The sequence below is a fragment of the Mus musculus genome, chromosome X (assembly GCF_000001635.26).
Source record: "Mus musculus strain C57BL/6J chromosome X, GRCm38.p6 C57BL/6J".
Taxonomy (NCBI): Eukaryota; Metazoa; Chordata; class Mammalia; order Rodentia; family Muridae; genus Mus; species Mus musculus.
In genome coordinates this window covers 104,001,138-104,014,528 of record NC_000086.7, presented here as the reverse complement: position 1 = coordinate 104,014,528, position 13,391 = coordinate 104,001,138, and the positions used below count along the sequence as shown (strand labels likewise).

The 13,391-nt window shown below is 42.1% G+C and overlaps 1 non-coding gene across 1 annotated transcript; it reads left to right on the top strand.

Moving 5' to 3' along the window:
- The first annotated feature begins 13,049 nt into the window (after positions 1 to 13,049).
- On the top strand, positions 13,050 to 13,156 carry Gm23378. The gene has a single exon (XR_003953141.1). It is a non-coding gene; the product is annotated as a U6 spliceosomal RNA (small nuclear RNA).
- Positions 13,157 to 13,391: the final 235 nt, after the last annotated feature.

The following is a 13,391-nucleotide window of genomic DNA, read 5'->3' as shown; positions in this document are numbered from 1 at the left end:
CCTTGTTAAAGTAGGTGTGGCCTTATTGGAGGAAGTGTGTCACTGTGGAGGTGGGTTTTGAGGTCTTATATGCTTAAGCTGTGCCCAGCATGGAATTGCAGTTTCCTCCTGGCAGCCTGAGGAAGACTATCCCCTTCTACTGCCCGTGGATCAAGATGTAGAACTCTTAGCTCCTCCTACACCATGTCTGCCTGCACATTGCCATGCTTCTCACCATGATAATAGTGGACTAAACCTCAGGACCTGTGAGCCAGCCCCAATTGTTTGCCTTTATAAGAGTTGCCTTGGTCATGATGTCTCCTCACAGCAATGAAACCCTAAAAGAGTGGGTAATGTGGTAAAGAGGAGGCCCTTACAAATCAGGCAGTATACACCAGGTGGTATGAGGCTCCTAACACATATACAGCAGAGGACTGCCGGGTCTGGACTCAGTCAGAGAAGAAGCACCTAACCTTCAAGAGACTTGAGGCCCCTGGGAGTGGGGAGATCTGGAGGTGGGGGTGGGGGAACATCCTTGTGGAGATGGCAGGGAGGAGGTTTGGGATGTGGAAAAGTCAGAGGGTAGACCGAGAGGGAGGGTAAAATCTGGACTGTGAAAAAAGACTAAATAAAAAAAATTAAAAAGGAGGCCCTTAAGGGAAGATTAATGAAAAAGACTACCTCAAAAAATATCTAAATTCTACAAGACAAGACAGGAGTCTGTTCCAACCAGCAATCCATGACCAAAACTTAAGATCTGAGACTCCATATGGAGTAATCTCCTATCTATATCCCACGTCCTTATGAAGACATCTGAGCATATCATACAGCTTCCTTCTTCTAAACAGATGTTAATGTTTGAAAAAGAAACCACAACTTCCTCATACCTGAACACTCTCTCAAGAAAGGGTTAGTGGAGTGAAGGACTCACATGTCTTAGGCAATACTGATTAATGGGTTGTTGGTCTGTCTTCAGGCACTTTCCTCAGTGGCAAAATACTTGAGTGTGACAAAGGTTAAATCTGAAAAGTCCATATTTGGGAATAAGGGATACTGTGACAGGAAACAGGCTGCCCTGTGACCTTTGTCTGCACACCAGCTGCAGCTTCCCATGATAAGCAGTGCACATTGCTAGCATCTCTGTCCTCCTTAGGTCATTGCTGGAGCTTCCGCCTTCCCTCCTCTGGTTCCAATCACTGTTCTGTCCTGTGAGAAGCTGCCCCGCGGGTACTTGGAATGTGTAACACACTGCCCAACTCCCCAGGATTCCCTTTGAGATCTCAGGGGAAGCCTCCATTTCCCCATGAGCCTTGCATTTTGCCTCTCTCCAAAGCCAGTATTGTGTGGAACATGACAAAATGCTATGCCTGAGCCTGCCCGAACCCTGGTTACACTGCTCTTTCTGAGTGTCTAGCCAAAAGAACAATTCCGTAGCCATTTCTGAGCAAACCAGGCACTCTGAGGATATAAAAAATGCACACAGGGCCAGTAAGATGGCTCAGTTGACAAAGGAAATTCTTGCCAAGCCTAACTACTTGATTTTACTCTTCAGGACCCAGGGAAAATTGACTCCTGCAAGCTATCTTCTGATCTCCATACAAGTGCTCCCCACATAATAAGGAAACAAATAAATAAATAAATAAATGCAAAAAAAAATAAAGATTCTGATCTGGACTATCTTTGCAACAAAACTTTTTTTTTTGAGACAGGGTTTCTTTGTATAACAGACCTGGCTCTGGAGACCAGGCTGGCCTTGGAATCACAGAAGTCCATCTGCCTCTGCCTCCCCAGTGCTTTGATTAAAGGTGTGCACCACCACCTAGCCAAATTTGCACTTCTATATTCCCGAGCCAGGGATAGCTAATGCCTTAGCAATTGCTGAGGTGATTTCTGGGTCCATTCTTCCTATTGGTCCCAGGACAAAGTGTCGAGCTTCTTTTTTCAGTATTAACAGCCTAACTGTTCTCGTGTACATCTTTGCAAGGACTTTTTTCTGGTTGAGCTCTACAATTTCCCAATACGTCTTTGTTCTTTTTGGTTGTTGATTCTCACTGTAGACTTTGCTAAAGGCAGCCAGCCATACTCATACTGATTTCTGTGTATTTTGCTGTCTTTCTAATCCCACCCATCAGTTATACTAGCTCCTCACCTTTAAGCTTGGCTTCTCATTTAGGTCTCAAGACATGGATTAAATATAGGAACATTATTTTTTGCTATGGCAGGTGGCAAGGGTGGCCTCTACTGCAACTCCCAGTTGGGGCTTCATTTCTGTCTGGAACCACATTAGCATGGGCTGGATTACTCATAAATTCTATCAGAATTCTTGTTATCAGAGCCTACATCAGATTCTCCCGATAAACCAGTAGCCTTTTCTGTTTTACAAGGCCAAACTTCTCATCCAAACTAGTTGCAAAAGCCCTTCTATATTTTCAGATATATGGCTATAGCAATAACCTTGAATCTCAGTACAAATTTCGTGTGTTACTTTTTGCCTTGTTGTAACAAAATACTTTAAAAATAAATTTTCAAGGTTTGTGTGTGTGTGTGTGTGTGTGTGTGTGTGTGTGTGTGTGTGTGTGTGTATTTGATTCTTTTGGGTGGCCTGTGCATGTCATGTATGGATGTCAGAGGAAAACTTGTGGATGGTTTGTTCTCTTCTACTCTGTGGAATCTGCAGACTGAGCTCAGGAAGTCAGATTTGGCCACAAGCAGCGCCTTTACTGATGATCAAACCATCTCGCTGGCTCTTTTTTTTTTTTTTTCCTTGAAACAGGGCTCTTTTTCCGTCCGTATAGCCCTGGCTGTCCTGGAACTCACTATATAGGGTTGAACCCAGAGCTCCATCTGTCTCTGCCTCCTGAGTGCTGGGAATAAAGGTGTGCCCTACCACTCAGCCGCTCACTGGCTCTCAGAGAATCATTTTGGTTCACAGTTTTTAAGGTTCTGTCAATAATCAATTCCTCATATTTGCAGCCAGGCTATGGTGACCCGTATCTTTAATCCCAGAACTCGGGATGCAGTAGAACCCGGATCTCTGAGTTCGAGGCCAGCCTGTTCTATAGAGTGAGTTCCAGGATAACCAGGGCTACACAGAGAAACCTTGTCCTGAAAAAAAAATCCTATATTTGCTTTGAATGAGTGCATAGCAGTACTGGCAGGAGCATATGGTAGAAAGAAAACAAGTCCCATACAGCAAAGAGAAGACAATGAGCTGGAGTCCTAAAATTCCTTTCAAGCGTGTGCCTTTAATAACATAAGAACTCTTAGAAGGACACGCTTCAAGGTTCTACTGTCTCCTAACAATACCACTCTTGGGATGAGTCCTTTAACATATGTACTTTAGGAGATGTGAGGGCTAGTGTTGACTGTAAACTTGACAGGACATGGACTCACCTATAAGACAAAGCTGTAGGCATACTTATAGGAATTATTAAATTAGCCTTTAGGTATGCTCTTTTTTAATTAATTAATTTATTTTTTACACTCCATATTTTATTCCCCCTCCCCATCCACTCTCTGACTGTTCCACATCCCACACCTCCTCCCTACTCCACCCCTTCTCCACGTCGATGTCCCTACCCCTCACCCCACCTGACCTCTAAACTCCCTGGGGCCTACAGTCTCTTGAGGGTTAGGTGCATCATCTCTGAATGAACACAGACCCAGCAGTCCTCTGCTGTATGTGTGTTGGGAGTCTCATATCAGCTGGTGTATGCTGTCTGTTTGGTGGTCCAGTGTTTGAGAGATCTTGGGGGTCCAGATTAATTGAGACTGCTGGTCCTCCTACAGAACCACCCTTCTCAGCTTCTTTCAGCCTTCCCTAATTCAACAACAGGGGTCAGCTGCTTCTGCCCACTGGTTGGGTGCAAATATTTGCATCTTACTCTTTCAGCTGCTTGTTGGGTCTTTTGGAGGGCAGCCATGATAGGTCCCTTTTTGTGAGTGCTCCATCCATCCCCTTGAGCTGGATCCCACTTTGGGCCTGTCTGGAACTTCCTTTCCTCAGGCTCCTCTCCATTTCCATCCCTGTAATTTTTTCAGACAGGAACAACTATGGGTCAGAGATGTGTGACTGTGGAATGACAACCCCACCGCTCATTCGATGCCCTGTCTTCCTGCTGAAGATGGGCTCTATAAGTTCCCTCTCCCTACTGTCAGGCATTTCATGCTCTTAAGGAATTATCTTGATTGGGTTAATTGAGGTGGAAGACCCACCCTAAAACTGGGCAGTAGCATTCTACGCTTGGTTCCTGGACTGCATAAAAAAGAGGTAACTAGGGGCTAGAGAGATAACTCAGAGATTAAGAGCACTGTCTACTATTCCAGAGGTACTAAGTTCAATTCCCAGCAACTACATGGTGGCTCATAACCATCTGTAATGAGATCTGGTACCCTACTCTGGATCACAGGTGTACATACAGGCAAAATGCTGTATAAATAATAAATAAATCTTTAATACATAACATGAATATATATATAGAGAGAGACAGATGCAGAGAGAGACAGAGAGAGAACAGAGAGAGAGAGAGAGAGACAGAGAGAGAGAGAGAGAGAGAACTAGGTGAGCACAGGCTTCATTCTCTTCTCCCTAGTGAGGATGTAAGGTGACCAGCTGCTTCTCTAAGCTACAGTCTTGAGATTTGAGTCTTTCACATGAGTGTTCAGATACATAGGAGCTCTTACTAATTCAATGATCAGCTACTGAAAGACAAGAATTTGGCAAGAAAGGATGAAACCTTTTGGGGTCCTTAGTGCTGGCATATCATCTGATATCTAACTCTACCATAGTATTAGGCATTCATTCTAACAGTCACAAAGTGGCCTTTTTTCCCCCTAGATAGAGTCTTACTATGTACTTGTGGCTAGCCTGGAACTCACTATGTAGAGTAGGCTGGCTTCAAATGCACAGAGATTTCCTGTTTCTGTCTTATGAGTGTTGATATTAAAAGCCATGTACAATATACCCAGAACAAAGTGTTCTTTAATTACTGCCTGTGGTGGCTTGAATGAAAATGCCCCCCATAGACACATATAATTGAATGTTTGGTTTCCAGTTGGTGGAACTGTTTAGAAATGATTAAGAGGTGTGGCCTTGTTGGAGAAGGTATGCCACTGGGGGTGTGCTTTGAGGTTTCAAAAACTCATGCCATTTCCAGTTAGCTCTCTCCATCCTGCTTGTGAATTAGATGTAATCTCTCAGCTACAGCACCTCCAGCACCATAGTTGACTATCTGCTGCCATGCTCCCTGCCATGATGCTCATGGACTTACCCACTAAAACAGTATGCAAACCCCCAATGAATTACTTTCTGTCATAAGTTGTCTTGGGCATGGTATCTCTTCACAGCAATAAAACAATAAGACACAGCTATCCTTTTCTGTGTAGGTCTCGTTTATAAAAGTGGTCATCTGAATGAGATGTTTCCCGTAAATTTTGGGTATTTGAGTGCCGAGGACTGGCCTCAGTTGGAGTCCCTCAACCTACGAGAAAATCAGGGTCCTGGTACTCAGGTAGGCAAGGAGTTGGTGAAAATGGCAAACAGGCATGGACACAAGGGAGTGTTGTATCTGAATGTAATTTCTCAAAGCAAGCATCAAACTTATATTACAGAAGAAAACAAGGAAGTTAGGTGATTCATTAAGGTCATCCAACATATATTGAGGTTACCAGATGCAAAATGAGTCTTTACACAAAACAGAGAACTGCATACATAAAAGTGATCAGGAACCAGGCAGTGTTTACAACTGGAATAAAAATCAGTGTTTACAGCTGGGATAAAATTCAGCTTATTCAGCTGGGATCAGCTTATTCTTAGGCCATTGTAAATTCCTGTATATGGGAGTAACTCAGCTGATATTCTGAGTATTTACTCGAGTTCCTTCTTAGACCACAACCCACCTTCTTCCTAGGCCATTGTAAACTCCTGTATATGGGAGTGACTTAGTTGTTATTTTATGTATCTGTAGGGAACCTCCATTTAACAGAGGAGCCCACCAATTTTCTTCTAATATGTAATGTAGTCTGCCATACATGACTGTTATAAGAATTACAAGTTTACTTTGTAAAACTTGCCCTGAGATTTCTACTCTATTCCAGTAAACTGTAATGTCTGATTTCTTTCACTATCTCTCTTTCAACACTGGAGGCAATTGTCTGAATAATTAACATTCTTACGAAATTCAAAGCCGAAGGTAGGCTCAATGATTGCCTAGGATATTGGAACACTGGTGAAGACATTGGCAATCTAACTTAGCTATTTGTCAAATGTTTCCTTGGAGGCACTTATAATAAAACAATACTGAAAGAAAGCACACAGAACTTTTCACCAGACTATCACAAGGACATATCTGGAGCATCTGTGCTATGGGATGCTAACAGTTGTGAACTGCTCCTGTCTCCATGCCTTCTCCACCCTGATGGACTGCTTTCTTCTGAGTGGTTAACCAAAAGCAATCCTTCCTCCCTTAATTGGCTTTTGTCAGGTATTTTGTAGAGAAAAAAAAAAGTAACCAGAGCATCCTGATTCCTAAAAAACAGGATTTGGGGACTAAGAATAGCCACATCCACTAGGATATATGATCAGATAATGGTTTTGAAGTTGCATGAAACAGGGATCCCTGAAATCACCAGGACTAATAAGTGTTTGCTGGCCTAGAGTATAAAATTTGCCATAGAACCTTCTTCATTTGTTATTCATCCTTGACCTTTGCAATTCTCTCCCTCCCTACCCCCCTCCCTACCCCCTCCCTCCCTCCCACATGACAGATATCCACATGGAAATGATATTAGTTTCTAGTTACCAATTTGATCAATCAATGTGAGATGAGGAGACAAATAGAGAAAGTCTCAACTGGAAATATGGTTTCAATCTTTGGCCACTGTTATAATTGTTTCTTGTGGCCACTTGAGGGAGAAATGGTAATGAGAGAGAGAGAGAGAGAGAGAGAGAGAGAGAGAGAGAGAGAGAGAACACATGGATATCCACCTTCCTGTAGTTGCCAATTTTTCTATAATATCTTTGACAGGATAGCAGTGCTTCTTCTCTTTGGCAATTAGAGAAAAACAACAAAAAAGAAAACACTATCATAAATATAAGAACTAAAATTGAGTAAGTAGGATAGATTTTCTTTTTCCACACTTTCACACTTGTCTTAGAAAGAAAAGTCACTGGCAGGGCAAGGTGGCACATGCTAATAACCCCAGCACTCAAGAATCTGAGCTAAAAAATTCATGTGTTGAAGGATGATTTTTGCTTACATATCAAATTCTATGCCAGCCTGGCATAATAATGAGACAGTTTAAAAAAAAAACATGCAGAAAATTAGAAAGGAGCTGGGGAGAGAAAAAAAAAGGAGTAAGGTGGGAGCTGAGGATGTGGCTAGACAGAGCTCTTGATACCATTTGATGCCAAGGACCATGATAGACAGACAGGAAGACAGACAGACAGACAGACAGACAACAAGAAAGAGGGGCTGATAATGTAGTGTAGGCAGTAGAGTGATGCAAGAAATCTGAAATATGATTGCCAACAACTCATACGGCACATTCTTGTAACTCAAGTAAGGAGGCAGGAGGGTCAGAAGATCAAGGATATCTTTGGCTACATTGTTAATTCTAGGCTAGCTAAGGATATATAAGACTCTACAGTTTAAAGAAGAGGAGGAAAGAGAAGAAGAGAAACACCAAAGTCATGGACCTCTGTGGACAATGGTCAATATTGAAATATTACTATTAATAATAATGCACACTCTGTCTGTGAGAAGCCTGGGTTCTAGCCCTAGAACTTCACAGAACTATTTCAGATCCTTGCTGCTCTGGATAAAAAATAAATTAGCTTATGTGAGGTTAATCTTCATTGCTGGCCTGATTGGATTACAAAATGCGTAGAAGATTAGTAAAATACACTCCACTCCACAAGTTCATCTTCAGAGACAATTGCATCAGGAGAGCTCCGGCCTATGAACGGATTAATCCTTCGATGGGTACATAATATGATGTCGTTAGTAGAAAGGGGTGAAAGGTACAAAATACAGCTGAATTGGCAGAAATAGGTCACTGGAGCCATGTCCTTGCAGGCTAGTTCTTTTCCTCAATACTATCTCTATGTCCCTTATTCTCTGTTTCCTGGATAGCATGATGTAGACTGCTCCACCACTCCACTCCTACCCTCATGAACTGTGGTGATTTGAATGAGAATGTCCCCCACAGTCTCTGTAATTTGAGTGCTTGGGTCCAAATTGGTGATGATACTTGGGTAGGTTTGGGAAGTGAGGCCTTGAGGGTAATGTGGAAGTCAACATGTGAAAAAAAAAAGTGGCATAAAGAAAGAGGCACTGCAGGTTCCTGTGACTCCTCCAAGAATCCTGATCTGCTTTACACAGCATTAGATGGCTCACCCATCAAGATATAGAATGTTTCTACCACTCGAAAATGTTGTTTCAGGCCTGTAATGTGACTTGGTGGTAGAACACTTGTCTAGTAAGTGCAGGGCCCTGTGTTCAGTCCCCAGTATTACAAATTAAAGTGGCCAGGCAGTGGTGGCTCACACCTTTAATCCCAGCACTTGGGAGGCAGAGGCAGGCGGATTTCTGAGCTTGAGGCCAGCCTGGTCTACAGAGTGAGTTCCAGAACAGCCTGTCTCGAAAAAAACCTAAAACCTAAAAAAAAAAAAAAAAAAAAAAAACAAATTAAAGTGATTTCCTGTTTTATAGCAAAGATACCACCTTAGGAAGTTGCTGATCTGTTTTTGTGACCATTGGAAACTTTGTCTTTCCTAGAATTTCAGGAAGTTGGTATATACAATATATGCTGTTCTATTTCTACTTTCTTTCACTCAACATGAAGATTTAAGGTTCATCCATCCTATTGTGTATATCAGTATCCGTGCTTTAAAAGAAAAATCTTTAATAGGTATAGTGGTGTTGTAAGGTAACTTCACCAGAGAATGCAGGCACACACTTAAAGCCAAATAGAAAGTTATTTACTCTCAATTGTAACGTACAATTTTCTTTTTTAAAAAATTAATTAATTTATTTCATGTATGTGAATACACTGTCGCTGTCTTCAGACACACCAGAAGAAGGCATCGGATCCCCATTACAGATGGTTGTGAGCCACCATATGGTTGCTGGGCAATTGAACTCAGAACCTCTGGAAGGGCAGTCAGTGCTCTTAACCACCGAACCATCTCTCCAGCCCTACAATTTTCAATTGTTAATTTTGCACTGGCAAAGAACTAAGTGCTGGCAGGATTCTGGTATTGTGATTTCTATGGTCCAACCTGGGTTTTCTATTTTGTAAATGTCCATCCTTCCTCGCCTGCCTAAAGGCAATCTAGAATTGTATCAGGGGTTATCTCAGTGCTGGTTGGATGTAATACAGAGCTGATGACCAATAGCTAGAGCAGGGAGTAGGGGCCAGAACTTCCAAGCAAAGAGAGTGATGTAGGAGAAGAAAGCAGATGCAGGGATTCAGATAGCTGAGTAGAGAAAGGTATAAAGCTAGCCATGTGGGAGGTTGTGGGCTAGTCAGGTCAAGTTAGATGGGAGACTACCCTAGCAAAAGGCCTAATCTTTAAAATTTATTAGCAGCCTCTGTATCATTATTTCGAACACTAGAGAGCCCAAGAAAGTCCAGCTATACAAGGAACTTGCCCAAATCATGCAGCAGTTAACCTTGCCATTTTTCTGATTTGACACACTTCAGTGAGAAAGAACAATTAGCAATAAGCAAAGATACAAAATTCAAGGAAACAAGGTTGGTAAGTTTAGGAACTTTTCTAGAACTATGGACTAAGATGGATTAAGTTCTTGTTTTGGCATGTGTTGGGGTTTGCATTTGGGGTTCTTAGGTCAGAATGGTGTCTCTAGCATAGCATTAGTTGTGGTAAGGTCTGAGAACTTGTTACATTCCCCACTGGTTCTATTGGGCATAAGTCAAATTGTGGACTCATCATGGAACAGAGGTTTAATTACATCATCCCCTTAGCACAAACAATGTAACAGAATTTGCTAACTGTTTACATAGTTAAGTAGATAGTTGAGCAAATTGGGTCTAAAAGAGCAAAAAGATTAATGGTCCAGCAATCGCTATAAGTAGAGTAAAGTTAGCCAGGGTGGCCAGGAGAACGAGAATTGATAATAGTTATCAGATTATTAGCATCTTTTTTTCTCTCTCTCCTTATGATAATTTCTGACCATATCCAAACTTTCTCTAATTGTCCTTGACTGATTGGCATAGAAGCAGCAACTTTCTCCCAGTGCCATACAGAGACGTCCTTGCTTCATGAAGAGGAGATCCAGATCTCTTCAATTCTGAAGAACAGCTTCCATTAAGGAGTCTATCTCAGCATCCATCTACAACTTACCTTATGACTTAGCTCTACATTTGCTTGAGTGTTGAGTTCCTTGAAGCTTTAATTCTCCACAATTAGGGCTGAAGTTTCAACTACATCAGAGCCTGCAATACCTACCTCCCCCAAGAAGGGAACGAGAATGGGAACAGCTTGCTGCACACAAGAAATCTCAGAACCTAGGTTAAGTAGGCTCTACCCTCCTATCCCTTATAGATGAGCACCTGTGGTATAACATATACAAGAATGCAAAGGAGTAGTGTCTCCTACAGAGCAACTCAGATTCACAGTTGAAATAACAAAGATTAACAGTTGGTTAAACCATTAGTGCAAGCAAGCCAGGTAGTCTTTGGGCCCCATTACAGTGGTATATATCTGTTCACAAGGCCCTTTGTTCAATCCCAATACAACCTTTCTCATCATTATGAGAATAATATTTACACACCACAGAATGAATAAACTGAAGTATATGCCAGAGAATGCCATACAGCAGTGTAATGGAATGAACTGGAAGGAGAGAGAATTTGAGTTCCTGCTCCATCTTCCTGAAAAGTCTAGCTCCTACTTTGTTTCATCTTTGTTTTTACAGTACTGGGGAGAGAACCCAAAGACTTGCACATACTGGGTAATGCTCTACCACGAGCTACACCTCAAGCCCCGCTCTTTACTATTCTATTAGTGAGTAATTCATTTTTGTGTGTTTATAATATTTGGTATTGATCAAAATACCTTTTTCCTATACAGATATCCATTTACTTCAGCACCACGTGTTGAAAAGATTATCAACTGTCTATCAACTTGTCTTTATGTAAAATATTAACTAAAATGCTAAGTTCAAGGTTAGCCTGGGGCTATGTGAGACTTTGCCTCAAACAACAACACAAAGGAGCACTTATTGTTGAAGATGTGTGTGTGTGCGTGCGTGCGTGTACACACACACACACAGACCTTGGTTGCAGGATATAAAGAAATCAGTCTTGAAATAACCAGGAAACAAACTCTCCCTGCTGGCTAGATTTCATAGTGCTGGAGAATGCTGTGCTGGTTTCTGGGAGAGAAAACATGTCAGAATCAAAAGGTTTTGTTCTTCAAAGGATACCATTTAGAAAATGAAAAACATCAGACTGCTGAACAAAATAGTTCTAAAGTATACTTTATAAGAAACGTATATCTAAGAAGTCAAGATAAAAGGACAATTGTAGGACCCGATGATTAAGAGTACTGGCAGTTCTTCCAGAGGGCCCAGGTTCAGCATCCACATGACAGCTCACAACTGTCTAACTCCAGTTTCAGGAGATTTAATATCCATTTCTGGCCTTCGTAGGCCCTGAATGCATGTGATACACAGACATGCATGCAGGCAAACACTCATAAACATAAAATAAGAATAAATGAATCTTTTTCTAAAATATGCACAGGTGTGATAGTTGGTCTGAGTCGTGTCCTTGATGGGTTTAAGGTACATCTAGGTCTAGTGAGACCTATTTTTGTGTTTGTGGAAGTATTCACAAGGATTGCTTCTAGGATAGTGAGGATAAAGGACCTACTCTAAATAGGGTGGGAATGTTGAGTGGGCAAACTTTCTGGATAAAGAGGGCAAGAGTCACAGAGGCAGGTGATCCAGCAAGTCTATTTCTGTTTTGAATGACTGAATCTGTCTGCATATACACACAGCCAGCCAATTTCACATCCTAGCTTCTTTGGTTCTTCAAAATGGATTCACTATCAGTAACTCACCTGGAAATGTCTGAGATTTTGGCACTGAATTGGAACTTTGAAAGCTTTCTACATTTCCCCAGAAACTTAGAATACCCAAGATACAAGATACAATTTGCAAAACGCATGAAACTCAAGAAGAACGAAGGCCAAAGTGTGGACACTTTGCTCCTTCTTAGAATTGGGAACAAAACACCCATGGAAGGAGTTACAGAGACAAAGTTTGGAGCTGAGAGGAAAGGATAGACCATCTAGAGACTACCATACCCGGGGATACATCCCATAATCAGCCTCCAAACGCTGACACCATTGCACACACTAGCAAGATTTTGCTGAAAGGACCCAGATATAGCTGTCTCTTGTGAGACTATGCCGGGGCCTAGCAAACACAGAAGTGGATGCTCACAGTCAGCTATTGGATGGATCACAGGGCTCCCAATGGAGGAGCTAGAGAAAGTACCCAAGGAGCTAAAGGGATCTGCAACCCTATAGGTAGAACAACAATAGGAACTAACCAATACCCAGGAGCTCTTGTCTCTAGCTGCATATGTATCAAAAGATGGCCTAGTCGGCCATCACTGGAAAGAGAGGCCCATTGGACATGCAAACTTTATATGCCTCAGTACAGGGGAACTCCAGGGCCAAGAAGTGGGAGTGCGGGGGGGGGGGGGAGGTAGGAGGGGGGATGGGAGGGGGGAGAGTTTGGGGGACATTTGGGGTAGCATTGGAAATGTAAATGAAGAAAATACCTAATTGAAAAAAAAAGAAATCTGATCCTGGGCTTCTGCATGCAGATGGCCACTGTTGCACTATATAACTCCTCTCAGTAAGCCAATCCAATACATCCCCTTTGATAATATGGATATGTATTTGCTATCAGTTCTATCTTTCTAGAGAATCCTGCCTAACAGCAGATAACCAAACTTAAAAGCAAATAATACAAGTATTATGTCAGGAGCCTGTAATCCAGAGGCTGAGGTAGGAGGATTAAGAGTTTAAAGCCATACTCACTTTGGCAACACATATATTAAAATTTGAACAATGCAGAGAAGATTAGCATGGCCTCTGCACAAGGATGACATGCAAAATCTCAAAGCATTTGATATTTTTTCTGGACTGATGTCTTACTGGATGAATTGTCTGCCACTGTGGTACCTAGTGGAGGCATGGCCAAGGTCCAGAGGCCTGTGTACGTGCTGTGTACAGCACAACCATTACTGAGGCCTGGGCTTGCCTAGATCTTGAGTTTGATCTGATGTATGCCAAGCGTGCCTTTGTGCACTGATATGTGGGTGAGGGCATGGAGGAGGGGCAGGTCTCAGAGGCCCACGAGGACATGGATGTC